The sequence below is a fragment of the Staurois parvus genome, unplaced genomic scaffold (assembly GCF_062004578.1).
Source record: "Staurois parvus isolate SC_StPar_1 unplaced genomic scaffold, SC_StPar_1.0 ptg003594l, whole genome shotgun sequence".
In the NCBI taxonomy this organism is placed as follows: Eukaryota; Metazoa; Chordata; class Amphibia; order Anura; family Ranidae; genus Staurois; species Staurois parvus.
This window is the reverse complement of record NW_028321390.1, coordinates 1-12,718: the sequence shown is the minus strand read 5'-3', so window position 1 is coordinate 12,718 and position 12,718 is coordinate 1. Positions and strand designations below refer to the sequence as shown.

General features: G+C 49.1%; 1 long non-coding RNA gene across 1 annotated transcript; it reads right to left on the bottom strand.

Annotated features, from left to right (window-relative positions):
- Positions 1 to 1,724: 1,724 nt before the first annotated feature.
- On the bottom strand, positions 1,725 to 12,593 carry LOC149427665 (uncharacterized). The gene is made up of 3 exons (XR_016311235.1): positions 12,372 to 12,593; positions 9,789 to 9,865; positions 1,725 to 2,565 (listed from the first exon to the last, which is right to left on the bottom strand). It is a non-coding gene; the product is annotated as an uncharacterized LOC149427665 (long non-coding RNA).
- Between the last annotated feature and the right edge of the window lie 125 nt (positions 12,594 to 12,718).

The window sequence follows — 12,718 nt, the reverse complement described above, 5'->3', positions numbered from 1 at the left end:
TTTTTCTGGCAGGTCTGTACGCTGTAGGTGTCAAACGGACGGCCCTCCAGCTGTCGCAAAACTACAAGTCCCATCATGCCTCTGCCTTTGGGAGTCATGCTTGTAACTGTCAATCTTGCAGTGCCTCATGGGACTTGTAGTTTGGCAACAGCTGGAGGGCCGCCAGTTTGACACCCGTGCTCCAGGGTGTCTGCTTTCAGAAAATAGATAAATGTTAGAGGGTTTTGTGTAATCTTCAGGCCTAAAATTATTTTTTTTAAACATGTGCAAAAAAAAAAAAAAGCAAAGACTGGTCTGGCAGCGAAAGGATTAAAGCCGAACTCTAGGTAAACCGCGAAAGAAAGTTTGTTTTACCTACAAAACGATGTGTTTTTGTTCATCCAGTTACACAGCACAGCCTTGTAAATTGTCAAAAGAGACCTAAATTTTTCTCTGCTGTGGTTTCACTTTCACTTGCAGGTCCCCTTCTCAGAGACCCAGTCTTTGAAACCAGAAGCAAAAAAAATGCAAAGACTGCTCTGGCAGTAAAAGGATTAAAGCCAAACTGTTCATCCAGTTACACAGCACAGCCTTGTAAATTGGCAAAACGGGACCTAAATTTTCCTCTGCTGCGGTTTCACTTTCACTTGCAGGTCCCCTTCCCAGAGACCCAGTATGTAAAACCAGAAGCAAAAAAAAAAAATGCAAAGACTGCTCTGGCAGCGAAAGGATTAAAGCCAAACTCTAGGTAAACAGCTAAAGAAAGTTTGTTTTACCTACAAAACGATGTGTTTTTGTTCATCCAGTTACACAGCACAACCTTATAAATTGGCGAAGGGGACCTACATTTTGCTCTGCTGCAGTTTCACTTTCACTTGCAGGTCCCCTTCCCAGAGACCCAGTCTGCGAAACCATAAGCAGCAGGCTGATGAGCTCATCTGTCACTCTATCAGCGTGTGCTGCTTCTCCCTCTTCCACTGCGAGCTCTGCTGCACAGACACTGCAAGAGGCTGATGCCAGGTCAAATTCAGGTACTTACCACTGCTTGCTGTGACGGGAGTGACTTTTGGGGGTGGGGAAACCCCTGTCTCAGCTCCTCAAATCCCTCTTATGTCTAAGGCACCCTGTGCCTGTTAGGGGGTACAGGGTGCTCTGTCATGAAATTATGTGGACATGTATAGGTGGGGTGTGGGGGTTGTTCATTGTTTACTGCCAAGTGGTTGTTCCACTGTTCTATTGTGTCTTGTTTGCCAGCAAACTATTATGGGATGTATGTGTTCCTGTATTGTCTACTGCCAGGTGGTGTATCCCTTTGTTTTATTGTGTGTCTTGGTTTGGTGGGGGGTTTCCGGCAGCCCTTCCCCCTGATGGGACAGCCTGCTGAGGTGTTTCCTGTAGCCCTTCCCCCTGATGGGACGGCCTGCTGATGTTTCCAGCAGCCCTTCCCCCTGATGGGACAGCCTGCTGATGTGTTTCCTGTAGCCCTTCCCCTTGGTGGGACGGCCTGCTGTGTTTCCTGTTCCTGGTTGTATTTCCCCGCCCTGTGTACATATCTTGTGTTTTTGTTAAAATAAAGCAGTTCATTTCCTGTCTTAAGAAGAGTCTGTTGCTGTCTATTTCCTGCGTGGTCAGCGGTGGTGTCTGTGGATCAGTGTTCGGACAGGGAAGCGGGAGTCTAACAGAAATACCCTAGTGCAGTCGGGGTCTGGTTCCGTTACACTTGCATTTAAAAAAAAAAAAATATATATATATATTTACATTTAATGATTTAATAATGAATACAGAGCTGCATTATTTGTGCCTTTTTATATCTTCCCGGAGCTCAGTTATGAAAAAATATACCAATCCCCTCCATGTAAGAACCAAGTCCTGAGTCTGCCTCTCTTACCGACATTATAGCTATAGAACAGATGCACCTTTCTGCCACAAAGCTAAATACCTGTCACCGAAGCCTCCGATGGAAGCAGCCGCCTTCCTGCCCGCAGGCCGCTAGTTTCCAGGCATTTTAGCTGCCCCCCGTACTACTACGCCGCTTGGGAAAAAGGCCGACTGCATTAGAGGCTTCTGACGCAGCTTTGTGACAGATCCCCCAGAATAGTTTCCAATAGGACAGCCAGACACGGGGGGGGGGCCCATAGACTTGCTGCCCAATCAGAAGACACAGTAATGTAAATGGAATGGGCTTTGAAGAGAAGCAATGGCCGTGCTGCAAGCTCTGTTTGGTCGTGGTGTGAAGTTCAGCCGGGGGGGAAGCGGGACTTTCTGTATGGCGGAGAGACACATCCGGAGATCGAGGAAAAAAAAAAAAAGCAGGACAACATGATCTTCTTGTGAGAAGTAAAATGCCACACGGACACCTTTAAAAAGACACCCATAAAAGCTTCAAAATAGATCCCAAGCAGGCGCCGGTCCAGAGGATAGACTGAATATGTACATCCTTACTACCTGCACAACAAGGCAGGGCAGTGTAAACAGACGGGCCGCAGCCCAATGGTCATTTTTCCTGGGGACTCGGCCCTGTCCCACCTGTATCCAAGGACATTTTCATGGCGGCTCGGAGCATGGCTTCATCATTCATTGCGGGGTCTGCAGGAGAAGAAGATCTGGGGTTAGTATTTATACAATATTCTGCGTAGCACAATAGATCTCCTTCACAATTTGGAAGAATTATCTCTTAGGGCTCATTCACACTTGCTTCAACTTTAACGATCATTAAAAGTGCCAACATGCTTTTTTGAAGCTTTAATGAAGTTTGTCAAATGCCCTGTGTATGCTGATTTTTTTACTTGTTTTAAAGGGGCCCAGTAGTAACCCCCAGCTCTGCTGATCCCCGGCATAGTAGAAACCCCCAGCTCTGCTGATCCCCGGCTCAGTAGTAACCCCCAGCTCTGCTGATCCCCGGCTCAGTAGTAACCCCCAGCTCTGCTGATCCCCGGCTCAGTGGTAACCCCCAGCTCTGCTGATCCCCGGCTCAGTGGTAACCCCCAGCTCTGCTGATCCCCGGCTCAGTGGTAACCCCCAGCTCTGCTGATCCCCGGCTCAGTGGTAACCCCCAGCTCTGCTGATCACCGGCTCAGTGGTAACCCCCAGCTCTGCTGATCACCGGCTCAGTAGTAACCCCCAGCTCTGCTGATCCCCGGCTCAGTAGTAAGTAACCCCCAGCTCTGCTGATTCTCTGATTTACTGATCCTCCTCTCTGGTCTCCACTTACCTCCCACGCTGCTCACCATGTGTGACATCTGCCCTGTGTGTGCTGATTTTCTATTTGTTTTAAAGGAGCCCAGTAGTACCCTGGCTCAGTAGTATTCCCCAGCTCCACTGATTCCCCACTCAGTAGTAACCCCCAGCTCTGCTGATCCCCGGCTCAGTAGTAACCCGCAGCTCTGCTGATTCTCTGGTTTACTGATCCTCCTCTCTCTCTGGTCTCCACTTACCTCCCACGCTGCCCACCATGTGTGACATCTGCTAGTTTCTCTTGCTCTGGTCCCCCAGCTCTGCTGATCCCCTGCTCAATAGTAACCCCCAGCTCTGCTGATCCCAAGCTCAGTAGTAACCTTCAGCTCTGTCGATTTCCTACTCAGTAGTAACCCCTAGCTCTGCTGATCCCCCCCACCCCCCCTTTGCTGATCCCTGGCTCAGTAGCTACCTCCAGCTCTGCTCATCCCCGACTCCGTAGTAACCCCCAGCCTTGTTGATCCCCGGCTCAGTAGTAACCCCCAGCTCTGCTGATTCTCTGGTGTCAGGAATGGACTCGCCAATAGTGGTGGGACTCACCTGCCTTGTGGGTTGCAGTATCAGGACTGGCCAGTGGGTGCTCTCAGCAACCAGAGGCTCACTCCTGCAGTCAGCCAAAACACCTGAGGCTGATTGCAGAAGGTGCATATAAGGAATGGCCAGGCCTGTGATCAGGGCCTTGGTGTATGTTTTCCCAAGAGCCCCTGTACCTGCATTCTTTCTGCTTCCTGTCTGATCCTGCTTGATCCCTGACTCTGATTGAACTCCGCCTGTCCTGACCTCTGCTATTCCTGACCACTCTCCAGTCTGCTTCTTTGGTACCTTGTCTGCCTGATTGTTCCTGACCTGGCCCGTCCGACTACGCTTAGTATTGTTCTTTTGTTATCTGTTGGGGGTTTTGGTTTGGTTTGTTTGCACTGTGTTTATGTTTAGTCTTAAATAAATTATATTGTTTATACTATATCTGAAGCCTGCATTTCCCTGTGTCAGTCCACACACCTCTGGTCATACCCGGAGCCCTGACATCTGGTTTACTGATCCTCCTCTCTCTCTGGTCTCCACTTACCTCCCACACTGCCCACCATGTGTGACATCTACTAGTTTCTCTTGCTCTAGTCCCCCAGTTCTGCTGATCCCCTGCTCAATAGTAATCCCCAGCTCTGCTGATCCCAAGCTCAGTAGTAACCTTCAGCTCTGCTGATTCTCTACTCAGTAGTAACCCCCAGCTCTGCTGATCCCCCCCCCCCCCCCCCCCCCTTTGCTGATCCCTGGCTCAGTAGCAATCTCCAGCTCTGCTGATCCTCCTCTCTCTGGTCCCCTCTCATATTGCTCCCATGCGGATTACCACCTGTTACATCTGCTAGTTTCTCTTGCTCTGGTCCCCCGGCTCAGTAGTAATCCCCAGCTCTGCTGATTCCTGGCTCAGTGGTAACCCCCAGCTCTGCTAATACCCAGCTCAGTAGCTACCCCCTGCTTTACTGATCCCCGGCTCAGTAGAAGCCCCCAGCTCTGCTGATTCTTTGGGTTGCTAATCCTCCTCTCTCTCTGGTCCCCGCTCATCTCCTGCTATATTGCTCCCATGCTGCTCACCACCTGTGACATCTGCTAGTTTCTCTTGCTCTGGTCCCCCAGCTCTGTTGATCCCCTTCTTAGTAGTAACCCCCTGCCCCGCTGATTTCCTGCTCAGTAGTAACCTTCAGCTCCGCTGATCCCCCGCTCTGTAGTAACCCCCAGCTCCGCTGATCCCCCGCTCAGTAGTAACCAGCAGCTTTTCTGATTACCTGCTCAGTAATAACCTCAGCTCTGCTGATCCCCCGCTCAGTAGCAACCCCTAGCTCTGCTGATTCTCTGGTTTGCTAATCCTCCTCTCTCTGGTCCCCTCTCGCCTCCCGCTATATTGCTCCCACGCTGCTCACCACGTGTGACATCTGCTAGTTTCTCTTGCTCTGCTGCTCAGTCCTCTCTCTTTGGTCCATGCTCACCTTCTGCTATAGCGTTCCCATGTTGCACACCACATGTGCCCTCTGCTAGTTGCTCGGTTCCATTCTACCGCCTACTCACCTTCCTGCTGCTTCACACTGCACACCAGATGTGACATCTGCACCAGACACTCCCAGAATACATACACAGTGACTGCTGGGGACAACTTTCCGATTTGCTTGTTAGTTTCCTAGTGTATCCTGGGCTCATACCTCCAAAGCAAAGCTAATGCTGCATAAAAGCCCTTCCGAAGCTTCAAGTGCTGCAAGTGAGTGTTGTCACAGACTTCTATGGAGGATTTGGAGATATTTCGAAGCACTAAGAAAACAACACGAGGTATCATTTTTGAAGCAAAGACAACGTGTGAACAGGACTGTGAGGGAACCATTTTATTTAGTGACGGGCTTTAATTGGCATTCAGAGTGCTTTAAAAAAGCGTGTCCAATGCCACATTTTGAAGCAAGCGTAAACAAGCCCTAAAAAAGTCAAATGCCAGCTGAAAAGCAGAACTATATTCTTAATTCTTCTTTACAAAAAAAATAAAAATGAAAGGTCAGTATAATCAAAAATTTAGTTTTTTTTTGTGATAATTCTTTCCTAGTAAATATCTGGTTGATCCTGTCATTTTTCTGGACTTCCTTATTCAGCGTGGCAATGCAGACAATCACACAATCCTCCATCTTCTGTGTTTCCGATCTCAGTTCCCATGCTCCAGTTTCCCCTTCCTCTCTTCTCCTCTTGGAGCCACCCCATGTGATTTTTAATTTCTTCGGGTTGCAGGGTGTCTCCAGCAGGGTGTCTAACTGCAGCAACTCCCTCCCCCCGCTCCCTGCCCCAGGAGACATGATAACATTTTTTGTATATGCTGCAATTTGATTTTAAAGTGATATTAAAAGGAGTGATTTTTTAAATTTAAAATAATAAAACACATCATACGTAACTGCTCTGTACAATGGTTTTGCACAGAGTAGCCCTGATCCTCGCCTTCTGCTGATGCATCTGGCCCCTCCCCCTTGCCGAGTGCCCCCAGAGCAAGCTGCTTGCCCTGGGGGCACTTGTGTGTGTCCTCACTCCCAAGCCGCCTGTGTGTCAATGGGTCACAGAGCATAGCTCAGTCCCTCCCCCAGCTCCCACCTCACTGGCTGTGATTGACAGCAGTGAGAGCCAATTGTTCCTGCTGCTGTGTCTCAGCCAAAGAGGAGGGAGAAACTCAGGAGAGCCGAGGCTCTCAGGCACATCGCTGGATCAAGATCGGGCCCAGGTAAGTATACAGGGGAAACTGCACACTGAAGGTTTCAGCCTTTAGAACCACTTTACCAAAGCATTGCACCCATGTGCTGTATTGATGATTTTTTTATGAATGCCTAAAAGTATAACTAAATGTAAAACTTTTTTCATTTTGGATAGAGTAAGGGAGGGTTAGCTGATATCAGTTTTTTTTTTTTCTTTTTTTTGCCATCTGTGTCCCCATCGGAGAGATTTCTCTTCACTTCCTGTCCCAAAGCCAAAAAAAGTCTTTAGTTTTCTATCTTGACTGGCCTCAGGTGATACAGAGATGAAACAAATCATCCTACATAAGTTGTATCTGAACGGATGTAGAGGAGAGAAGGCTGCAGAGAGACAAAGTACTGAATTTAAAAAGCTTGTCTGAGCCATCAAAAAAAAAAAAAAAAAAGGGGGGGGCAGAGAGCTGAAATTACACTCTGCATAGTTCAGCAGGGAGAGCTCTGAGAGCTGAATGGAGACAAACCCCCCTCCACACAGCTCACAGAAACAGAGCTGAAGCTGTCAATCTGTTGGAGGTCCCTCCCCTGTCACCATTTTTCTCCTGGTGTCAGGAAAACTTGTCAGAAGTGATTCATGCTGATATCAGAGGAAAGAGGCAGCAGACAGAAATGACACTTAGTGTCTTGATAGAGACAAGTACATACTATAGAGGGATATAGTTCATGTCTGAGGTTTACAACCACTTTAAATTGAATTTTTGTTTTTTTCCCTACAATTCGACTCTGTGCAGACAGTGGACCATGTCTGCATAATGAAAAGGCCACTTATAGTCTCTATCTGATGTCCATGTGACAGGGGGGCACCAGCTGCTGTATCGTGCACACTGTGCCCTTATCAATAAAGTACTTTTATCGGAAGGATGAGTTGCCGGCTCTTCCCTTTATACTCTCATGCAGGGGCGGACTGACCATTTGGAATCTCGGACACTGCCCGAGGGCACAGGGTCAGTAGGGGGCCCCATGATATGCCCCTGGTACCTTTTTCATAGGCTTTTGAGTTTGGGCAAGGACACAGGGGCCCCATGATCCCCTATTGCCCGGGGGCCCCATGAGTTGTCAGTCCGCCCCTGCTCTCATGCTGTTTAACTCCTTTCATATTGGGCACTTTTACCCCCTTCCTGCCCAGGCCAATTTTCAGGTTTCAGCGTTGCATGACTGCGCAATTGTCATTCAAACTAAATTTTTATCATTTTGTTCACACAACTAGAGCTTTCTTTTGGTGGCATTTAATCACCACTGGGGCTGTTTGTTTGCTAAAATAACAAAAAAAAAAAAAAATTTGCAAATAAATAATTGTTCTTCATAAATGTAGGATAAGATGTATTCTGTTACATTTCTTTGGTGAAAATAACCCAAATTAGGATGTATTATTTAGTCTGTAGGAAAGTTATAGAGTTCACAAACTATGGGATAGATCTGAAAATTGATCAATCCTGAAGTAATGACAGCCAATCTAATTTCTTGAGGCCCAAAAAAGTCAGGACGGTACAGATATCCCCCAAAAGTCAGGACGGTACAGATACCCCCCAAAAGTCAGGACGGTACAGATACCCCCCAAAAGTCAGGACGGTACAGATACCCCCCAAATGTCAGGACGGTACAGATACCCCCCAAATGTCAGGACGGTACAGATATCCCCCAAAAGTCAGGACGGTACAGATACCCCCCAAAAGTCAGGACGGTACAGATATCCCCCAAAAGTCAGGACGGTACAGATACCCCCCAAAAGTCAGGACGGTACAGATACCCCCCAAATGTCAGGACGGTACAGATACCCCCCAAATGTCAGGACGGTACAGATACCCCCCAAATGTCAGGACGGTACAGATACCCCCCAAATGTCAGGACGGTACAGATACCCCCCAAATGTCAGGACGGTACAGATACCCCCCAAATGTCAGGACGGTACAGATACCCCCCAAATGTCAGGACGGTACAGATATCCCCCAAATGTCAGGGCGGTACAGATATCCCCCAAATGTCAGGGCGGTACAGATATCCCCCAAATGTCAGGACGGTACAGATACCCCCCAAAAGTCAGGACGGTACAGATACCCCCCAAATGTCAGGACGGTACAGATACCCCCCAAATGTCAGGGCGGTACAGATATCCCCCAAATGTCAGGACGGTACAGACACCCCCCAAATGTCAGGACGGTACAGATACCCCCCAAATGACCCCTTTTTGCAAAGTAGGCAGTCTGACGAAAATCATAAGAGGCATGGCGAGCTTTTGAAGTTGTAATTTTTTTGTCATAATTTTTTGGAAAATGAAGAAATTAAAAAGATGTTCAATTTTTTTTTTTACATACTGTCACCAGTGCAGTACAGCGTCATCCTATAACTGGTGTGGTGGTGATCAGTGACACTGGTGACAGTACAAAAAAAAAAATTTTTTTTACATTTTTAATAATTTTTTTATTACATTTTTTTCTCTTTTTTTTAAGACTTTCTTTTCATATTACACTATGCCCAAAGTAGTATAATAATAACATTGGACTACTTTGGGGAAGCGATCAGTTTTTTTTTACATACTTTGATTGCTCATAGCAAAAAATGTCTTTGCTATAAGAAATCATTTAACTGAATGAAATTAATTAATTCAGGTTTTTTTGTTGTGATTAGCTGTGATTGGCCCAGTCTGTGCATGTGATCACTGTGACCATTCACAGCTAGACACACTTGTATACAATGGATGACATGAAAGGAAACCATCCATTGTATCCAACTGTCATGTGACCTGCTGTGATTGGTCACAGCAAGTCACATGGTACTGGCAACGGGGCCGGTACACAGATCTATGATCGGCCGTGTCCGAGGTACACAGTCAGTGACAGACCTCGCCACAGCGTGGCCCTGAGGGTACGCGCAAAAAGCGATCCGGGAAAGACGTCCTGTGATACCCTCCCGGAGGGAAGAGAGGTTCGCCCAGCTGTCATAATAATATAGGCTGGGCCAGGGGCGGACTGATAACTCATGGGGCCCCCGGGCAATAGGGGATCATGGGGCCCGTGTCCTTGCCCAAACTCAAAAAAGCCTATGAAAAAGGTACCGGGGGCATCTCATGGGGCCCCCTACTGACCCTGGGCCCTTGGGCAGTGCCCGAGTTTCCAAATGGTCAGTCCGCCCCTGGGCCGGGCGGGAAGTAGTTAAAGTGCCAGGAAGACACAGTTTCGGAGCACCGTTGGTTACCTCCAGGGGGATGAACCTAGGCGTACATCTTCGTTTGTACACCAGGTGGACTGTTACGCATGCAGAACTGATAGCAAACAAAAGGTTTTAAAAATTAAAACAAAAAAGTTAGGCAACCTTGGTTAGTGTTTGTGGAGTCGGTTGTGGAGTTTCTCTCTGCAGATTCTTGGAGTTCCGGCTTTGACTGTTGCTGCCTAAAACAGAACATTGTACCAGTAAGGGCTATTAATGAAAAAGGTAAAAAACAAAAAGACCCTTTTATATGTAGGAATATTAAAAATGCAATTGCACGCCCCTGTGACCCGTCTCAGCACTTCACATGTCAACACGCGTGCCCTGCCTAGTCTAGTCTACTCAAGCTTCCGGTCATAGGGGTGCGCAGTCTGTTGCATTAGAGTGTGCACCCAAAGCTTTTTTTTTCCTTTCTTTTTTTAGGAACCCCTTTGGTGACATATCAGGGGTCTAAGCACAAACCCCTGATGTCCCACTTTGGAGACTGGGTAAAGGACTGAGAACAGAGATTCCCCAGTCCCTTTCTCTGCAGCACTGGGCAGTGAATGAACGGGAAGTGCTCTGTGTGGAGCGGTTTCCCATTCACAAACTGAAGCATAGTAAACAGTTTACTATGCTTCGGTTATGAATGAACACAGTGATCAGTGTTGATTACTCATTATGTTAATTCAGAAAAAGAAGGGAAGGGAAATTAAATTCTTTACCAGCCCTTCCCCCATTCTCCACACTGAAATATCCTCCGCAGCAGCTGTCAGGAGAGGAGGCAAGCTGGCTGCAATCTGGGGAGGGTGGAAGAGGTAGAGACACGGGGGTCCCCGTCAGCAGGGGGGAATCTGCGCTGCACAAGGTAATTAGGGTGTGCTCATGCACACAATCCTATTTTGGCACAGGCAGAATCTGCATGTCAAGAAGTAGTCCTCTCCTGTAGCATGTAGCAAAGGGTGGCTATGGTTAAGGCTCCATAAGACTCTGCAAGACAACGTAGCCACCTGAAAAACCAAAAGCTGGAGCAGCAAACTTTGGCAAGCTGAATTTGAAGAAAAAAAAAACAACCCCTGAAAGAACAGCAAAACAGCAGAAAAGATAAGTGCTGAGATCGGCAGCACTATTTCATATTTCAGTTTTAGAGTCTCAAAGTCATATCTCTACCCTCATCCAATCACAGAACAACATGTTTAGCTTTAAAGTGTTACTAAACCCAGGACCGCATTCACTATATCCGCTCTCCCCGGACCCCGCATTCACTATATCCGCTCCCCCCGGACCCCGCATTCGCTACATCCGCTCTCCCCGGACCCCGCATTCGCTACATCCGCTCCCCCCGGACCCGCATTAGCTACATCCGCTCCCCCCGGACCCCGCATTAGCTATATCCGCTCCTCCCGGACCCCGCATTCGCTACATCCGCTCTCCCCGGACCCCGCATTCGCTACATCCGCTCTCCCCGGACCCCGCATTCGCTACATCCGCTCTCCCCGGACCCCGCATTCGCTACATCCGCTCTCCCCGGACCCCGCATTCGCTACATCCGCTCTCCCCGGACCCCGCATTCGCTACATCCGCTCTCCCCGGACCCCGCATTCGCTACATCCGCTCTCCCCGGACCCCGCATTCGCTACATTTGCTCTCCCCGGACCCCGCATTCGCTACATCCGCTCTCCCCGGACCCCGCATTCGCTACATTTGCTCTCCCCGGACCCCGCATTCGCTACATCCGCTCTCCCCGGACCCCGCATTCGCTACATCCGCTCTCCCCGGACCCCGCATTTGCTACATCCGGTCTCCCCGGACCCCGCATTCGCTACATCCGGTCTCCCCGGACCCCGCATTCGCTACATCCGGTCTCCCCGGACCCCGCATTCGCTACATCCGGTCTCCCCGGACCCCGCATTCGCTACATCCGGTCTCCCCGGACCCCGCATTTGCTACATCCGGTCTCCCCGGACCCCGCATTCGCTACATCCGCTCTCCCCGGACCCCGCATTCGCTACATCCGCTCTCCCCGGACCCCGCATTCGCTACATCCGCTCTCCCCGGACCCCGCATTCGCTACATCCGCTCTCCCCGGACCCCGCATTCACTATATCCGCCCTCCCCGGACCCCGCATTCACTATATCCGCTCTCTCCGGACCCCGCATTCACTATATCCGCCCTCCCCGGACCCTGCATTCACTATATCCGCTCTCTCCGGACCCTGCATTCACTATATCCGTACACAGAACATGGAAATGCAATTATGTTAGTAAATATAAACTGCTAAATACCTTTTCACATCAGCAGTTAGAGCAGTCTTGTGACTTCTAGCTTGTAGGAGGAGTTTTCATTTTGCTCTAGGAGGGTGCAGGACCCCTGACCTCTGTGTGGACAGTGCTGATTGGCTCTGTGCTGATCACATGCACTCTCCCAAGGAAAAAAAAAACCCTCTCTAGTCATACCCACCAACCTGAGCATGTGCAGAGTGACTCCACACGATATGTCTTATCAGGAGGGGAACACTGGAAGAAGGGGAGGATCAGAGTAGTCAGCATAAACCGTGTTTTTACACAATGCGGAGGATTAACCCCTTAGGTCCCACAGTGAGTATAACCAGCATGCTTTACTGCATCTACAGACTGATTGCCACTGTTGGGGGTTCAGTAACACTTTAATGGCTACACAACTGCATTTATGGCTTACTCCGTTCTTACTTCTCAAAGTACATCTGTCTCCTCTGACGAAGCTCCTCTTGTGTCAGTGATTCCTGTCTGCAGATCTCCGACGTCTGCGGCTGGCTAGAGGAAGCCAATTCCGTGACGTTCTGGCGAGGTCCTCCTGAAATGATAATACGGGAGAAGACTTGCGGCTATTTCCTTTGTAGCTCAACTAGAACTACATCAATGGTAGACTATACAAAGGGTGCCTTGTTAACCCCTTCCAGTCCGGACACTTTCACCCCCTTCCAGTCCGGACGCTTCCCCCCCTTCCAGTCCGGACACTTTCCCCCCCTTCCAGTCCCGGACACTTTCACCCCCTTCCAGTCCGGACGCTTCCCCCC